Source organism: Tamandua tetradactyla, chromosome 22 (genome assembly GCF_023851605.1).
Source record: "Tamandua tetradactyla isolate mTamTet1 chromosome 22, mTamTet1.pri, whole genome shotgun sequence".
In the NCBI taxonomy this organism is placed as follows: Eukaryota; Metazoa; Chordata; class Mammalia; order Pilosa; family Myrmecophagidae; genus Tamandua; species Tamandua tetradactyla.
In genome coordinates, this window is record NC_135348.1 from 26,218,833 (window position 1) to 26,238,614 (window position 19,782).

A 19,782-nucleotide genomic window follows, 5' to 3' on the forward strand; every position below is an offset into this window, starting at 1 on the left:
ACTCCACTTGGCCAGGGTAAAGTGCATGCTCTCTGCTTTTGTGACCCACTGCCATGGGTGCCTGGTTTTGTTTTTGTAAGGACTAGTGGGTCCCTTCCTCAGTTGGGAGGGGGGAGAGGGAGAGCTGTTTTGGTCTTGGTGCCGCTTCCTTCCTTCCACAGAGACCTGAAGATCACAGGTGTGTGAAGCTGAAATGCCTGGCCCCATTGCATCTGGGGAGAGCCTGGAAGCCACTGAACACATTGACCACACAAGAGAGTCTCCACTGGGATGCAGATTGTTCATGCCCCACCCCTGAGTTGGTGGATTTCAGCACAGGTCAGGTTGGGCATCCCTGACTGAGTGCCCAATCCAAATCTTAGATGTAGGAGGGAAATAAAGCTGCAAAATAATCTTATTAAAACATTAAAAAAAAAACCTATAATGTAGGTGAAGCAGACATGGCTAAGCCAAATGACCAAATTAAATCACCAGAGGAGACACAGGATTTGGAACAACTGCTTAAGCTTGTTCAGAAAGAAGCAAAGGACATCATGAAGATACAGGGGAAGCATAAAGAAAAGGCAGATATGACTCAACCAAATGGCCAAGAATTCAGAATTCAGAATAACTAATTCAGGTTATTCATCACAATATAGAAAATATCAAGAGGTTACTAGAGGAGAAAAAAGAAGAATTTGAAAAGATAAAATGGAAAAATATCAGACATCATAGAGATGAGAGATACTGTAAATCAAATTAAAATCATATTAAAGACTCATAACAGTAGCTTTCAAGAAACATAAGAAAGAATAAGCAAATTAGAAGATAGGACAAATGAACTTGAATGTTCAAAAGAATAAATGGCAAGAAAGACGTAAAACTGCAAACTGGATTTCAGGGAAATGATAGACAACATAATGCATAAAAATATAAGAACTATTGGTTTCCCAGAGGGAGAAGAGAAAAGTAAAGGGATAGGAAGGCTAGTTAAAGATATAATGGGGGGAAATTTCCCAACCCTTATAAAAGACATAAACATCCTAATCAAAGAAGGCCAATGGATCCCAAAAAGAATGAATACAAATAAGCTTCCTTAAGACATATACTTATCAAATGTCAAATCTTGAAGAGAAGGAAAACATCATGAAAGTAGCAAGAGAGAAGAGATTTATTGCATACAATGGAAACTATATAAGACTGAGCTCAGACTACTCAAGAGACACCATGGAGGCCAGAAGGCAATGGTATAAGACCCTAAATGAGAAGGGCTTCTAGCCAAGAATTCTTTATCCTGCCAAGTTGTCCTGAAAAATTGAAGGAGAGATTAAAATCTTCACGGATAAACAGTGGCTGCAAGAATTAGCCAACAAGAGCCCAGCCCTACAAGAAATATTGAGGGGAGCTCTGTTGACTGAATATAGACTAGAGAGGAAAGTTTGGAGGAGGGAATAGAAATGAAGAGTATTAGCATGGGTAACTTAAAGGATAAGAAGTGAGAAAGGGAAAATTACAGATCTGATAAATAAAAACTATAGGATAAGATGCTAGACCCAATAATTGCTTTTACAGTAGTAAATTTGAATGTTAATGGTCTAAACTCAATAATTAAAAGGCACAGATTGACAGGAGAGATTAAATAATATGATCTATCTATATGCTGCTCATGAGAGACTTATCTTAGTCCAAGGATACAAACAGATTGAAAGTGTAAGGATGGAAATAAATATTCTATGTAAGCTGTAACCAAAAGAAAACACAATATAGTACTATCAGATAAAATGAATTTTAAATGTTATGAAAACATAAGATTTTCATATGTTAATTGTAAAAAACATTTGTACTTTCACATTTTCCTGAAATCAAAAATTTGAAAATGTTCAGTAACAAGGGTCATTTTAGCAAAGTCAATGTTTCTAATAACCAATAACTTTCTACTTGATATTTTGAAAATATATACTGTTATCATAGCTAATCAAATGGTATTCAAGTTAGGGTTTTATATTTAGAATTCAAGAAATACTGATATCTGTATCTGTAAATTTTTCCTTGTTTGCCTTAATTTTAAATTGATTTATGAAACTTACTGTACAAACACAGGCTTTATAATGATTATGTTTTATTTAATATGCCTATGGATAAATTAACTAAGATATCCACTTTTGGTGGTTAAGATTTTCATATATTAATTGCAAAAACATTTGTACCTTTAAGTTTTCCTGCAGTCCAAAACTTGAAAATGTTTAGTAACTTAGGTCATTACTATAGCAAGGTTGATATTTGTAATAACTTTTTGATATTTTGAGAATGTTCACAGTTTTGAAAGCTAGTCAAATTGTATTTAAGTTAGCATTTAATATTTAATATTTAAGAAACTCTCATATCTGTATTTACACGTATAGGATAAGATGCTAGACCTGAGAACTGCGCTTACAGTAATAATTTTGAAATTTAAAGGATTAAACTCACTAATTAGAAGACACAGATTGACAGAATGGATTAAATAATATGCTCTATCTATTTGCTGTTTACAAGAGATTTATCTTAGACCCAAGGATACAAACAGATTGGTTGAAAGTGAAAAGATGGAAATAGATGTTGTGTGTAAGCTGTAATGAAGAGAAATCACAAGTAACTGTAGTAGTAATATTAGATACAATAGATTTTAAATGTTATGATATCACAAGAGATAAGATCTTCATATATTAATTGTAAAAACATTTGGATGTTTATACTTTTTGAAATAAAAAATTGAAAAGTTCAATAACATGGGTCATTGCTATAGCAAGTTGATGTTTCTAATAACCTTCTACTTGATATTTTGAGAATGTATACAGTTTTTGATAACTACTCAAATGGTATTTAATTTAGTGTTTAAATTTAAAATTCAAGAAATGCTGACATCTGTATCTGTAATTTTTTTTCTTGTTTGTCTTAACTTTAAATTGGTTTATGTAATTTACGGTATAAACACAGGCTTTACCATGATTATATTTTATTTAAAATGCCAAAAAGTAAAAAAAAAAAAAAGAGAGAAACTAAAAACTATTCAAAAGTGAATTAACGGGGGGGGAAAGGGGGTTCAATAGTAGTTCAGTGGTAGAATTCTCGTGCAGGACACCTGGGTTCAATTCCTGACCCATGCATTCTGCTCACCCCCCCCCCCCCGCCAAAAAGGAAAAGAAAAAGAATTCAACAGATGGTGCTACAATAACAGGATACTCACATGGAAAGAGAATGAAATATGACCCCCATCACTCAGCATGCAAAAAACAAACAAACAAACAAACCAATAAACTTTTTTTAAAAAAAGTGAACTAGCAGAAGGTTCACAGTGGTTTAGTGGTAACATGCTTCCATGCCATGTGGGAGACCTGGGTTCGATTCCTGACCCATGCATCCCAACCCCCCTGCCCCCCCAAAAAATACAGAATTGGCAGTTCTATCTTCTCAGCAATGTATGAGAAATTCAGGAGTTATGCATCTCACTGAGTTCTTGATATTGTAAATCGTTTTAATTTTAGCCAGGTTAATGTGTGTGTATTTGTATATTCACTGTGGTAGTTTTAATTTGCACTCCCTGATAACTAATGACACAGCGCTTTGTCATCTACTTATTGGTCATTCTTATATATTTTGAGAAAATTCTCTTCAAATCTTTTACCCTTTTTTTTTTTTGCATGGGCAGGCTCCAAGTTTCCAGCATGAAGGCAAGAATTCTGCCATTGAGCCATTGTCACATTGCCTCCTTCGCCCATTATTAATTGGATGTTTGTGTTATTAATACTAAAGGTGTAGAAGTTATTACATATGCTAGATACCAGTTATTTAACATGCATGTTTTTGTGAATATTTTTCAAATCTGTGACTTGCTTATTATTTTATTAATCGTGTTTTTTGATGAGCAGTAGATTTTAATTTTGATAAAGTCCGTATTATTAACTTTTTCATGATTTGTGTTTTCTGTGTCCTCTCTAAAAATGATTTGGTTGGTTCCAAGGTTGAAAGAATATCTCCTATTATTTATTGTAGAAGTTTTGCAGTTTTAGCATTTATGTTTTGGTTCTTGATCCATCTCAAATTAATTTCTGCGTATGATGTAGAATAAGAGATGAATTTAAAATTTACTCATATGGATATCAGTAGTTACAACACAATTTATTGAAAAGATTTTTTTCCTCTCATTGTTTCCTTTAATGTCCTAGCTGAAAATCACTTGACTATGTATATTTCTGGATACCCTACTCTGTTCTTTTAATCTATTCATATATTGTTTCACCAATAACACACTGGCTTGAACAATGTAATTTATAATACATCTTACAGACAGGTGATGTAGGTCTTTCATCATTTTTTTTCAAGAAACTTTTGGATATTCTAAGCTGTTCACATTCGCCTATCAATAAACTTGTCATTTTCTACAAAAAGAAGTCGGGATTGCATTGAATCCATAAATCAGTAAGTTGAATCTACATTTGAACAATATTAAGAGAAATAAATAGCCATGAAAATGGTGTATATTTCCAGTTCTTCTTTATCTCAGTAATGTTTGATGATTTTCAGTGTGGAGGTCTTTTACATATTTCATTAAATTTGTCCTTAAATATTATATGTTTTGTGGTATTATTGTGAATGTTTTCTTATAATAAAATTTATAGATGTATAATTTACAACAATTTAAACTGTACAATTCAGTAAGGTTTGACAGTTGTATACAGCCATATGAGGACTATGAAACAGAGGTTTTCTTTCCATCTCCTCCTCCAAAACTTCTTCCTCCTCTTTTGTAGTCAACCCTTGGCTCCCCAGACAACCATTGATCTTTGTTCTCTAATATTATGGTTGGAATTTCTTTGACATTAAATGGAATTATACAATACATCTCTTGTTTGTTTCACACTGCGTAATGTCTGGATTCAACATCACTGAATGTATAACTACTGTTTCCACTGTAATGTGGAGACGTATAGGTCTTACACATATTGTGTTGAATCTGTCCATAGGAATTACATGTTGCTGTATGCTAGTGTAAATTGAATAGTATTTCTATTCCCAACTTTTCATTGCTTATAGGTAAAAATACTTTTTTTTATATATCTTTGGGTTCTCTGACTTTACTAAGTTCAATAATGAATTCTAGAACCTTTGTGTAGATTCCTCATGTTTTTCTACATTAATGTTCATGCTGTCTTTTAATAAAGTGTTTTTGATCTGTTTGCATTTTCAATTTTCTTGCTTTAGTCGATATGCATGACTTCTAGTAGAATGTTGAATAGAATTAGTGAGGGTGGACATATTCATTTTTTCCCCTATGTTAAGTGGAAAAACACTGAGCCATTTTCCTTTAAATATTATGCTAGCTGTGGATATTTCTTGATGCTATTTGTCAGGTTGTGGAAGTTCCAATCTATTTCTAGTTTGTTGGGATTGGATGTCAAATTTTGTTAAATGCTTTTTTCTGTAGCTATCGAGATAACCAAATAGTCTAGTTGTCTTATCTGTTCTTTGTACCTGCATCTTCTTTTCTGGTTTCTTTGTGCTAAAATTTTTATATATTCTATTCAATTCTACTATTGGCTTTCTAGCTATTTGGTTGCATGTATTTTCAATGATTGTCGATGAATTATAGTATGCATTTTAATCTATTCCAGTTTTCTTAGTTAATTTTAATTACATCTGGTGAAATATGGGATCTATGCAATGTTATATTTTCTTTTACCCCTTCCATTCTTAGTGCTGTTTTTGTCACATCTTGCAACTATTTACACACACACAACACACACACATATATTATAAACTCATTGAGACATCTTTTAATTTTTGCTTTAAACACTCATATCTCAGAGAAATTAAGAAGAGAATATAAATAAATATATAAATACATAATACATATATACAATTTTAGGAGATCTTCTTTCCTTCCTGTATATCTGATTTGTTATTGAGAATCATTTCCTTTTAACATGAAGAACTTTCTTAAGCACTTCCTATAATGCAAGACTACCAGTGATAAATTTAGTCTCTGCTTATCTGAAAATGTCCTTATTTGGTTTCTGCTTATCTAAAAGTGTCATTTGGCCCTTATTTTTTAATGATAATTTTATTGCTTATAAAGTTTTTAATAAAAAGTCTTTTACTTTCAACACTTCACATAGATCTTTCGAATATTCATTAGCATCCATAGTTTTTGATGAGAAGACAGCCATTAATTGAATTACTGATTCTTAAGTTAATGTTTTCCAAGAAACTTGAAAAGTTTTTCACCATGATTTCCTCAAATTCCTTTTTATCTTCCTTTTTTTTCTCCTTTTTGTTTTTTCTCCTCTTTTTCTGGGGCTTTAATTACATGTATTTGTACGTCTTGATATTGTATTAGAGGTCTTAATCTTAATCTCTGGTTTTTGTCCTTTAATTATTTTCTTAAATTTTTTCCTCTCTGCTTTGAGGATTGTGTAATTACTATTGATCTATTTTACACTTCACTGTTTTCTCTTCCATTTCTAATCTGACATTGAGCCCATTTTTTTCCCTTTTAATTCAGGTATTGAATTTCCAGTTGAATCTGATTTTTGTTTTATGGTTCTCTGCAAAGTTACTCTATCTTTTTACCATTCAGCAGTTCTCCTTTAATAATTTGAATGTATCTTCCACTTATTTCTTTGAACATTTTAATAATATCTTTTGTTGAATGAAGTCTTTGCTTATTTCAGCATCTTAGTCCCCTCAGGGATACTTTTTAATGACTCTACTTTTCCCTAGTTATGGGTTATACCTTCTTGTTTCTTGGCATGTTTAGTATTTTCTGATTGAGAACTGGACATTGTGGTTAATATATTGAAGTGATTCTAGAGTCTGTTGTCTCTTGAATATTGTTACTATTTTTAATAGGATGTTAACTTGCTTGGACTCAAAATGCAAATTTTGTCTCCCCATGGTATGCAATGCTATTATCTCTGCTCTGTTGGGGCCTCTAGTTACTCCTTTTTAAGCCTGTCCTCCTAGAAGTGTCCCTGTGCCTATGTAATTTGGCAGTCAACCAAGGATTTGGGCAGAGATTGTACTCTCCCTCTCCATTGTTTCCTTGTGCCTAGGCATTCCACTTTTATCTTCAGCTGCTCTGCCAGCTTTATAGTCTGTATTCTGTTAATTACAGCCCATACAGCTTCAGTTTTCTGCCACCTGAGCTGTATATGACGGGGAAAGGCACTGAGTTAAAGAAGCAGCAAACTAACAGATCCAACCCTGTAAAATTTCTACTGAAATTTTAAGGTTAGATTCTTCTCTGATCTCTGCCTATTCTTTCATTAACCTTCCTAGGGTCTCCTCTATGTATGAAGTTTAGCATTCAGTTGGGGTTTAATTATTTTATGATAATATTATGTCTCACTCCTGCGATTCATTTGCTGGCAGATTTGCCTCTTTAAATTTTCAGCTTTTGAAGCCTTTTACTCTGATCGCTGCCACATTGAACTGGTAAGGTTGTTTTATTCTACATTTGACTTCTGCTTCTCTTGCTGAGGGTTTTGGGAAGTACACTTATGCCTCAAAGCCACAGACTCATGGTTATATGTCTTCCAGTAGCAGTATTTGGGGAATAAGCTCACTCCTGATTTCTGTCTCATTTTGGACTTTTTCTGATGCTTTCAAATAGATTTTTTTTTAATTAAAAAAATATTAATCCTAGAATGTACACTGGTGGCTCAGTGGCAGAATTCTCACCTGCTGTGATGGAGACCCGGGTTCGATTCCCAGTGCCTGCCCAGGCCGAAAAAAAAAAAAAAATGATGTATTCTATAACTGTATTCTGTAAGAGACTTGATACAATCATTGTACACCATTGTCACTGGAAGTTTCCTATTGGTTTTTATTTTTTTCCAATTTTTACTGTTATTATTTAGAAATGCAATTGATATTTATGTATTTATTTTGTATTATGACATGGCTGAATTCAATTATTATTTCTAGTAGTGCTAGTATAGATACCTTAGGGTTTTCTATAAACACAACTGAATATACCATTTATCCACACAGGTTTTCCATCTTTCTCCACTAAGTCCTTTAAAATGTTTTTCATTTATATTTTAGAGTCCCTGCCTGATAACTTCTATATTTGGGTCATTTCTGAATCTTATTCTAGTGACTGTCTCATTGATGATTGTCATTTATTTTTGTTTTGTTTTATTTTGCTTGCCACATAAACTTCGAATGAATGCTTAACATTGTGAGTAGCATAGCAATAGAGATTGCGTAAAAAAATATTTGTTCCTAGAATACAGTATTGCAATGGCATTAAAGAAATTATATTTGGTGTCTCCTCATATTGTCTGGGTTAGTCAAAAATTTCCCTTTTGAGTGACCACTTCAGTTATCCCTGCCCTGGACATACCCTTAATTGTTTATGGTTTGAGATAAGAGCTACCTCTAGCTTCTCTGAATGGCCCTTGCCACTTCTCCAAACAAACCCTTGCAGCTTCTGTTTTTCATGCCTATAGTTTGAAACTGCCAATCTCCAGCATCAAAGGGAAAACCCTACACCTCCCTGCGGGGTCATTATGAAGGTAGGAGCCTGGGACCCACATACACTCTGCTTTCCCCTCCCCCGCATCCATGGACGCTCCCGGAAGCCTAGGTTAGGTAAACTTAGGGCCCCTCTGCCTCTGCCGCTCTTATTCTCAGCTCTCCCACACCAGGGCCTTGGATCTAACAAACTGTCCTTTCGTGCCTTCTTGGCTGTCTGGCTCTTTGTGCTCCTTATCACCTGAAGAACTTCACAGAATATCCAAAACAAGGACCTCTTCTTCTCTCACATGGTCAAAGTGGATTTGAAAGGCACTTTTGTGTTGTTTGCATTAGCTTCTATATACCAGAGATTTCAAATTATTTGAGGCTGGATCAGAACCCTCCAGTTGGCAGAGATATGAATCTGAGTGCCTTCAGAAGACCTTGTAAAACTGTATTTAGAAAGGGCTCTCTTTTGTACCACGCTGAGATTTCAACAGATCCTGCATGCCTGTGTCTTAGGGTGGGGTGACATTTCTCACAGCTCTTCTGCTCTTGCCTGACAATACACACCCTCTGCTACCTACTCAGTACGGAGGACGCCCAGAGCACCTAGAGAAGCCATCTCACCTCCCCTGCTCTGTCCTTAATCGTTCCGAGATTCCGAGATTGTTCAGTGAAGGCCTACGGAAAAGAGTCCCTTTGTGACTGGTGTATCCAGTCATTCTAAATCAACATACAAGCTCTCATTTGGACTTTTAAAATTCTTAAAAGATTCACTGTCTATGATTGCTCTTTCTTTCACCTTTGCTTTCCTGCTGAGGATGAAACTCACATGCATCTCCTCTTGCTGGGAAGAGACTGGTTTCTTTCTGTTCTTTGGGTCATTAGTTTGTTCTGTGATCTCAGCTCTGAAGTAGGTTTAAATAATAAATATGATTTTTGTTGGTTTATCCAGCTTCTTCTCACTGTTAGATACAAGCAATGTTCTCATGTGACCTTCAACATCCTAAAGCAGGACTTAATTTTTTACACACTATTTTGATCATATTTTCCTATCAATATGTCATTAATCAGCATCTATAGCTACCATAATACTCACATGACGTTTAGAATGGTTTTACATCTCCTTTCCCTCCATTGTTAGAGCCTCCCATGATTTTCTGTAAACATTGGGATGTCTCTAATTCTTTAGGAATTACTGCTGAAGCCTTGTGACCATGTTGTCAACCACAATTTGGGTTTCAATTTCCTGAAGCTTTGAAGCCACGTTGTCAACTAGTATTTGGGCTTCACCATGAATGTTGTTGATTTCCTTGTTTTACATCTTGCAGATTTTATTCCTCTTCATCTTAGATCCAACTTTTATTAAGCAATACTTTCAAACATATTTTTTATGTAGTAAATTTTCTTAAAATGTACTTATTTGTCCCCTTATCAATATAATTATGACTGTAATTTTAGACTTTCTTTCTCTAGAGAATTTTACAATATAATCAAAGACTAAATAGTAGACAAAGTTAACAAATCACATGCAGAGAACATGCTGGTGCTAAACTACTTTGCTAGGAGAATGCTAATAAATATTGAGACTCATGACATTTTTACCATCTCTACACTATTTAACAAAATAATAATCTTTCAAGAAATATTTACTAAAGGTGTTCTATGTACCTGACAAACTGCATACTCCTTTAAAATTCCAAGATGAAGAAGAGATTACACATGCCTTTAATTTGTTTGGAAATAAACGGATGGTTAAAATACAGAGTTAAAAATGTTTTAATAGAAATAAATTCAAGATTCGGTACTTACAACTAGAAGAGATATCAAAACCAGATGGATCCATCTGCCTAGGGAGGCGGCTCCTAGCTGAATCTTGATACAATGACATTAGATTAAAACAAAGAAGACAGACAATTTATTCCAGGAAGTGGGAGCGGTAAGTTCAGAGACCCAGCAGTTAAATAAACATTGTAAATTCTGATTTTTAAGGACTGCCTTTCATGTAGCACGTGGCATATACTATAAGGGGTAGTTTCAGAAGGAATTTCAGACCCAAATGTCTTTGGAGTCTCAATCATGGTAAAATGGTCAAATCAGATATTTGTGGATATATGCACAGTGGACTGGAACAAATGTAAGACACGCCCTACCTGGAGTACTTCAAAGGAATTATTTTCAAATACTTAGATAGCTAAAATTAACAAAAACATTAAGACACATCTGTGGGCCCAATTTGGCAGCAGGTCATGAATTTGCATCTCCTGATCCAGATAGTAAAGATTGTGAAATACTGTGTCATAATCATGTGGCTTACCCATAGGAATGTGGACCGATAATTAAACCTCTCTGACCCTTAGCGTCTCCTGAAGAGCCATTTCCAGCTCTGGTGTTCTATTTTAAGGATTTTTTTTGTAAAAATACTAAAAACCTAAACCTGGGATAAAATTCTATTGTTCAAGCTACAAACAGCAGCCACAAAATGATAAATGTGAGGATAAAATCTCAAAGTATGCTCATCTTCTTAAACTCAACTCTATCATTTTTCCATAACACTTTATGGCATTTATTTATTTTTATCTGATATCATACTATTTTATGCCTCAGTTCCTCCTGACAGAATATAAGCCCCACAAGGCCAGAGCTGTGATTTTTCATGCTGGTGTGTCCCACAGCAGTGCATCCATATCTCATAAGGAATAGGTGATCCAAACGTTGGTCAACATGATATTTAAATTTTAAAAAGAGAAAAATTGTAACATTTGAAGTCCAAATTGCTTTTAACTAAGCAATTATAATTTGGCTTATAAAAATAAGCCAAGCCATAACAAAGGAAAGTAAAAACAGTAAAACAGAAGAGCTCACTACTTCCTGAGTACTTTTAGTGCCTTTTTGTCTCTGCTCCCATAATGCTTTGTTCATACCATTATAATAGCAAAATTGTGTTAGCTCTTTACATATGTCTCTGTTACAAGTCTAGGAACTTTTTCAGAACAGAATTACTACCTTATTCATCTTCTTGGAAAGATTGTTAATGGTGCTTGGTATATCGTCGGTGTAATTGGAAATACTAAGAAAATGGGTTTGAAATGTTCCTGTCAGGCCAAACTACAGATTGTGTTACTCTAGAGCCCCCAGTTTACTGAAGCTCCCAATTTACTGAAGCAAGGGTTATTGCTTCTGGTCAGAAGGGCTGAAACCAACCCAAACAATAAGATCATTTATCAACTTTGATTGGTGAATAGGATTCTTGGGTCCCAAGCAAGACAATTGTCTCTAAGACTCATTGGTAAGAAAACAAAAGGCATTTTAAATTTCTCCAATTCTCATTAAGAAATGGTCAAGCTAGAGTTCAGCATTTAACTATTAGGCAAAGGTAGATGACAGCAGTCTTAGTCAACAGCTACCTGCAGTCAAATGAGAGACTGTGCTAGTTTGCTAGCTGCTGGAATGCAATATACCAGAAATGGAATGACTTTTGAAAAAGGGAGTTTAATAAGTTGCTAATTTGCAGTTCTAAGGCTGAAAAAATGTCCCAATCAAAGCAAGACTATAAAAATGGCCAAATTTAAGGCACCAACAAGAGGTTACCTTCACTCAAGAAAGGTCAGTGAAGTTCCGGGTTTCTCTCTCAACTGGAAAGGCACATGGCGAACTTGGTGATGTCTTCTGGTTTCCTCTCCAGACCTCTTACTTCATGAAGCTCCCCTAGGGTGTTTCCCTTCATCTCCAAAGGTCATTGGCTGGTGGACTCTGTAGTTCTCTTGTCTCTGGAGCTCTCATCATTGTGGTCTTCTGAAGCTTTCTCCAAAATGCTTCCTCTTTTAAAGAGGATTACTTTTATTTCCAGTAAAGTAATCAAGACCCACTTGGACTGGTGGAGTTACAGCTCTGTGTAGATAATCTAATCAACTCTCCAACATATGATGCTGAATAGCATTTAAGAGAAACAGTTGCTCCCAAAAGACTGATTAGGATTAAAACATGGCTTTTCTAGGATATGTAAATCCTTTCAAACTGGAACAGAGAACTTGAGGGAAAACGGTTCAACTCAGCTCTTCCCAAATCCCTGACCCATAAAATCATCAGCAGAATAAAATGGTGTTGGTTTTTTTTTAACAACACTAAACTTGGGGGTAATTGGTTATGCCTCAAGAGTAACTGTACTTAATCGTGGTCTTTTCTTATGATTGGAAATAACTGGCTGATATTTTATTTAGGAGTTTTTCAACCATTTTGTGAAAGAAATGAAAGTATAATTTTCTCTTCCTAATCTTGAAATATTTCCTGGATTTGTTTTTCTTCTAATTTGAGAACTCTGTTCTCCCATATAGTATTTATAAGACTTTGCCAGTGGTTTTTCTATTGCTGTCACAATTTACCATAAATTAAATGATTTAAAGCTCTTCAGTCATTTATCCATCTAACTATTTATCTAACTGTGATCTTTTATTTCAACAATTTTATTTTTCCTAGCTTATAATGCATATTTTTCCTAGTGTTGATTTCTAATTCTTATTTCATGTGGTTAATTTATTTCTTTATATCCTGATGGAAAATTTTCATGCTTATTTTAAAATTTTAGTCAATCTATTCTGATGTTTCTTTTTCAGACAGCATACGTTGTCCAGTTTATTTTCCCCCTTTTGAAGTAGGTGTTCTTCTCAGGTGTCTAGTTATTTTAGCCTGAGATCACCTTGTATGTGTGTGTGTTATGGGTGTGCATGTGTGTGGCAGGGATCAATGACTGGTAATATAATTGGAGGGTTTTATTTTAAACATTTGGAAAGAAGCCACATAGGCAGGGTGAGTCCAATTTATATATAACCTGCCATCTGGGTGCCCAGAGAAGGAGAAAGCCAGGAGGTTTCCCTCTTCATCTTACCTATTTCTGCCCCTATATAGACCCAAATTTAAAAGAGTCATGATTATAAATTGTCTTTGCATTCCCCCATATGCAACCTAAAAACACAAAATCTCTTTAATATGGTAACTATTACTCCTAAAAGAAACAGACTTAGGTAAAAGCAACAGTAATTAAATGTGTATCTACTGATAACGGCAAGAGTCATGTTACTCTTCTAGGTACCCAAAGTTGCTCATATTAGTAATTCTTTTTATACCATAAATAATTTTATTGATATATTCTTAGCATCGTCTTAAGTTCTCTGTGTAAGACCAGTATATTGATAGGATTATTTTATCTGCAAGTAAACAGAATCCTCAAGCAGAAATGTCTTAGGCAGGAGGACCTTTATTTCTTTACAAGTCTGGAGATCTGCGGCAGGAGAATGCCAGCTTTGGTGCAGCATGACCTAAAGTCTTCCCATCTTTCCATTTTGCTATTGCCACACACAAGGCTTTCATTCCCAACCTTGGTCTGCAAATTGATAAAAGAGGACTTTTGCATCTTGAGACTTCATGTTTATACACATCACTATCCAAAGATGAAAAAACAGTCTGCTTCTCATGTGCTTTCTTTTTATGAGAAGCTTCCTGCCGAGTTCTATTGTTCATGACTGAATAACATCCCCAAGTCCTAACTTCAAGGAAAATTAGGAAAGCAATTATTTAAAATATCCACTCTCTACTGGGAGAAGCAGGCTTTTCCAACCAAGAAGGGATCAAAGACATGTATAGATAAATGACTGTTGGTTTAGCAACAAATAGAGTTTATCAAGCAAAGAAATAGCAAGATGATGTAGGCCTATAAAGATTATTATCCTTATTTTAAAGGTGGGAAATTAAGGCTTAGCACTGAAATGCTATGGCTATTAAGAAATAAAATTGCTTATGGCCACTGAGCAAAAATTCAAGCTGCACAGCTCCCAGTGGACTTCACAAAGTCATTTATTACTTTGATAGTATTACATAGAGATTTGGATCTCTCTCTCAGTGTTAGGCTCTAATTAGTGAACTCTAAATAAATATATTAACAGAGCAGTTATTTACTTATAAAGTGAAATATAGTTTTCCGATAGACCGGAGTAACCATGCTTGCAGGACCAGTGCCATTTTTCACTCTGTGTAGGCTTACATTGGGAAAACAAACCTGAATCATCTCAACCAGATCAACCAGGGAATCAAGTAACTTCAATCCTACAACAAGAAATAATTCTCCCTTTCTAAACAGTGCTTGGATAGGCACTGACAATGCTTAACTCTATCATTCTTTTCTTTTTTTCCAATTGTGCTTTCAGTCCATACCCCTAATTCCTTTACAACTACAAATGCTTATTTGAGGTGATGCATTCCATCAGGAAACCATCAAATTCTTCTGTCTTGAAAGTTCCATGTATTTAAATAGCCCTGCAATCTCTAAATCTTAACTCTTATAATTTAATTACAAGGGGGCAATTGTATTTCTATCATGTCCATTTCTTTGTGGTGAGTGGGCACTTCAGAATTTTCTTCAAATTCTGAGACTAATACAGACATTTTTCAATCATTCCTTTCTTTCTGCTGAAATCCCTGTAAGGTGCTCTACAATTGTGTCTCTTCTCTCCATTTTTTTTTTTGTTGTTGTTGTTGTCTACTTCATTTTGAGCACATCCCATGCTTAAAGAAATTAAAATAACCATTTTTAGCTTACTAAAACTGCCAGAATGCAAAACACCAAAGATGGACTGGCTTTTAATCAGGGGATGTATTTATAGTTAATATATATTAACAATAAATTTATAGTTCTTCAAAGGAAAGGCAGTAAGCTTTCATCTGAGTTTCTCTGTCACATGGGAAAGCATACAGTGATGACTGCAGGCCTTCTCTCCTGGCTCTGGGTTCCAACAGCTTTCCCTGGGGCAATTCCTTTCTGCATCTCCAAATGTCTGGGCTGAGTTGCGAGTGCTGAGATGAGGTATGCTGAGCTGCTGAGGTCTTTTCTGATCTCTCTCTTTTAAACCTTCAGCTAATTAAATTAAACCTCACTCATTGTGGAAGGCATTCCCCTTAGCCAACTGCAAATATAATCAGCCATAGATGAATTTCACATACTGATGATTTAAGTCCACAGAAACAGAATAACAGGGCATCATCACCTGGCCAAGTTGACACCTGAACCATTAAACATTTTTTTTCTAATTAAAAAGTACAATAAAAAATTTGCTATCATTCTTAGTATTTTCTAAAAGCTCTCCCCAAATCTCTTTGCTTCAAATATGTTCTGTCTTCTTCTAGAAAAAGACTATTATGTAAGAAATGTTTATAGTGTTGTATTTATGGATACTCTTGACCAGATATTTGCAAGTGTTTTTCAGTTAAAATGAAAACATTATTATTATTTGCTATGGATTGCTACTTTAAACTTGTAACTTTAATTCTGACAAAAGATAAGATATCATGGCAGATGCAATCACAAAGTAGTCATTTATAGAAATTGATGTTTGTGTGATACAAAAAAAATATTAATTTAAAATATGAATAGATGTGGATTTTTCCTCTTGGTAAATGTCTACCTGATAGTTACACATGAAAAGCAAGACAATGTGCTTGCTGCAAATATACTTTTGTTGATATGATCTGTACAGGTGGACACTTTACTGGAATTATCTAAAAATTGCCTCAATTCATCATTTTACTTCATATGTGGGGCCTAGTCTCTATGTCCCAGAATTTCGTGAATTAGTCTTCTCTTAAGTTATTGAGAAAATAGCACACATAATAATCTTGGTCTTTATGGTATTCCTCAGAAATGCCCTTTCTCCACCTGATCACTAGATTTCCTGCTGATCTTCTATGTTGAAGCCTGTGACTTGTGGTCTGGTCTTTCACTCCACCCCTTGCTTTAGGAATTGATCATCTGTTCTTTGCTAAAAGGGACAAATTCAATGTGCCACAACTCCCAGAGGTCTGGTTTCTAACTCTGTTTCTGATCCACTGTGTTCAGTCTGCGATGTTACTCCAATGCCTTTTCTCTCACTACCGTGATGAGCATTTCAGGCAAACTTGTCAACCAGTCTCTTAGATACCTAGCAAGTCTCTCCATGTGGCCCTTTAAAAGTTCTCCATACACGATACATGAAAATCAAGGGAGCATCTCTGGGCAGCTCACCTTGATGCCTCCAATTACCTAATCTCGCTGCTTCATTTTTTTCACTGGGGAGTGCTCCAGATTAGTGAATGCACGTCTCTGCGCCATCACCAACAGGACAGGCAGCAGAAATTCAGGGGAGTCCCTTTACCTTTCTGGTTATTTCTAAAGCTACTCTCAACCCTTATACCCAACGGGGTGGGGGGTGGGGATGAAGAAAGAGTGGGAAATTTTCCTCCTTTACCTTTATCTTCTTTCTTCCTGCCTTCTGCTGAGGTCAGAAGACAGAAACTTTGTTCTGTTACCTATGGGTCAGCACTTTTCAAATTGCCAATCACAACCCAACAGTCACCGGGGCATGGCATTAATTTAGTATACAACTAACATTTTTTTTTAAATGAGGTAGAAGGGAAAATGTGAGAATACATTGTACATTGGAAAGGTGCATGAGTATTGCCTTGTAGCAACTTTTCTTACACGTATGCATGCGTGTTTACTGGATATTTGAAAGAAATATATTTCTTGCTGTGAGTCAGGGTCAAAAAAAGTTTGAAAGCCATGCCTTGGCCAGGCCTCCTTCCTGATTCCAGGGTCAGAGAGGACTGAGCTATTTTCCTTACACTATGAAGAAAGTTTCAAAATCAGTTCACTGGGCCTCACTTAATATGTTAAGTAGGAGCTTAAGGAATTTAGCAAAATCTCCCTTCTTCCACCAGGCCTGGCTGTCAGTGCTTGTTGGCTTACTCAAGTCAAATATGAATGTGATACCTCCTCTTTTGCCAAGGACAGACCTGGATTTTACCTGTTCTATTGGCTTACAAGAGCACTTAACTTTCCTATCAAATATTTTTCTTTTTTTTTTTTTTAGCTATTATATTAATCATAGCATTAGAATAAGCCTGGAAGGCTTAGGTAGATCTCCAATTTGTACTTCAGATACTGTGATGGTCTTGAGTAGAAGTGGGTGGCACGCAAACGTAGGAAACAACATTCTGACATTAACTCATAGTTAAATTTTAAAGATGATCAGCCATAGCCTGCCTTTCTCTTCTTGACCTTTTTCAGACATGGAGTATTAATTTTATTTTAATAGACAGACTGCAAAGCACTTACTGCTAAAGCAGTATGCACTCCAGCAAGAATAGCTAGAGACAGCTGGCTCTTTCTTAGCTCAGTTGGTGGAGGTGGGAGAAAGTAGTATTTGATACTATTACCCAACCAGCTACTTGGTGTATCATCTAGCAGGAAATCTCCAGTAACCATACCAACAATGCAAGAGGGTCACTGGAAATGTGTGCTCTTGGGGAAATCCTTTTTATTCATATTTTTAGAAATTGGAAGAATAATGCTTACCTTGCAGGGTAATCATGAGGATTCATGGCAAATGAAGATGCAGTACCTGAAACACTGAAGTGCAATCAGTTGCAGCAATTTTTGATAAATAAATTTTGTATTTGCTGCTTTGACTTCTATTTTATATGCCCTCTGTTGACCTTCCCCTACTCTAAATGTACTCTTATTTTGCTTTTAATCATTTTGCTGCTCCAGATTAGGTGTCCCTGACTTGCTTTTTCAGGGAGTCAATTTTCTTAAGAAATCTTTGCTTTTATAGAGGCAATGTTTCAGTCCCTAGCAAGACTGAACTTAGAAGTTGTGCTATGGTTCATGGACAGATTCAAACCATACTGAACAGAGCTCGCTTTGCTCCAGACAACTGTCTTTCCATCTGCACATTACTCAGATTATCGTTACAATTTAAGTGTTTAGGTCTTCATGGTTCTTGAAATTTAAAAAATAACAGAATTATTAGTTTTCAGGGGATTCCCAATAGCCTTTATTTTACAGCTAATAAAATGGAAACCTAGAAATGTTAAGTAACTTTCCCACATTTATATGTTTGTCTTCTGATAGTTTTACCTTTTCAGATGAGAAATTGGAAACTCAAAGAGGTGAAGTAGTTCACACCCTGTGTCAAAATATAACAATATCTGGAACAAAGCATTAAATCAAGGAATAAAATCTGCTACTGGAAGTAAAATCTTGACCTAAACTAGAATGCAAAATGTAATAGGAATGTCGTTTGTAAATACTGACTAACACAGTTTTAACATTCCTTTAAACCATGTTAACCAGCAGTCATAAGTCAAGCTTTATCCATCAAGGGAAGGAAAACAAGGGTACTCTCTAAAACAAAAAGAACAGAAGTCAGCTTTGAGTCCCTAAACTAAATTTCTCAGTTTCTCTAGTGAGAGAATACTCAAGGCAAGCCAAATGGTGTCAAGAAGGAAAAAGGATGTAAAAAAATATATATTTTTTTGGTCTAAAGAGGATTGCTTGGTGGACTCAATTATGTATTATGTAAGGGAGATCCCATCCAGGCCACAGGAGGAAGGGAAGGGATCCTCTTAGCATCCTGGTGGGTGGTAGAAAGATGAAACAGAAGAAGGGGAGTAGAAAGATTAAATTCCAATGCTTTGATTTATCCTCACTCGGCGTCAAATAAGCTTGATACAGGAAGTGGTAGGTTGCATCACTTGACTCATCACCCCTCCCTGTCTCTGTACACTTTCGTCCTGTAACATTGGAATGCCCATTCACTGTGTGCAGGAGCCCTGCCCTGCTCTTGATGCTGGACTCCACCACAGACTTGCTTGACCAATAAAGTGAGGCAGAAGTGGCAATGGTATAAGGAGCCTAGACGTCAAGACATCTTCATGTCTCTGCTTGTTTTCTGATGCCTCTGTCATTGCTAGGAGAATATCACTGGGAAAGTCACAGACACACCCAGCCCTCATCTACCTCCCTTCTTTTTTCCCTCTTTCTTGTTTCCATGCAGTGTTCATTATGTTTTTATTTTTGCTTGTTTGCATGCAGGTGTTTCATGTTTTTCCATTTCTAAGAGATTGCAAGTAGCCTGAGGGAGATGTTATTACTTTTTCACAGGCGTTGCTTAATGAATGCTTGTTTGTTCATTGGCAGGGCCCCCACACCTTAGGGTATATAGAAGTCCAACCTCTCAGATAACACAAGTGTCCCTCATTTCCCATGTGAAGTGGAATGTGGAGCTGCAATGAAACAAATCTAACTTAAAAACAGCAAAAATTCTATTAACAGCCAAATGACTAAAGGTGGTTTAATGAGGTAAAAAAACAAAACAAAACTGTGATTCTGGACAGCAAGGGAATAGCACTCAGCTCCAGCTATCACCATCTTCAAAAAAAAAATCATATTGCTAAGTTAAGAAATTTCTCAGTGTTCTCACTGAAGTCAAC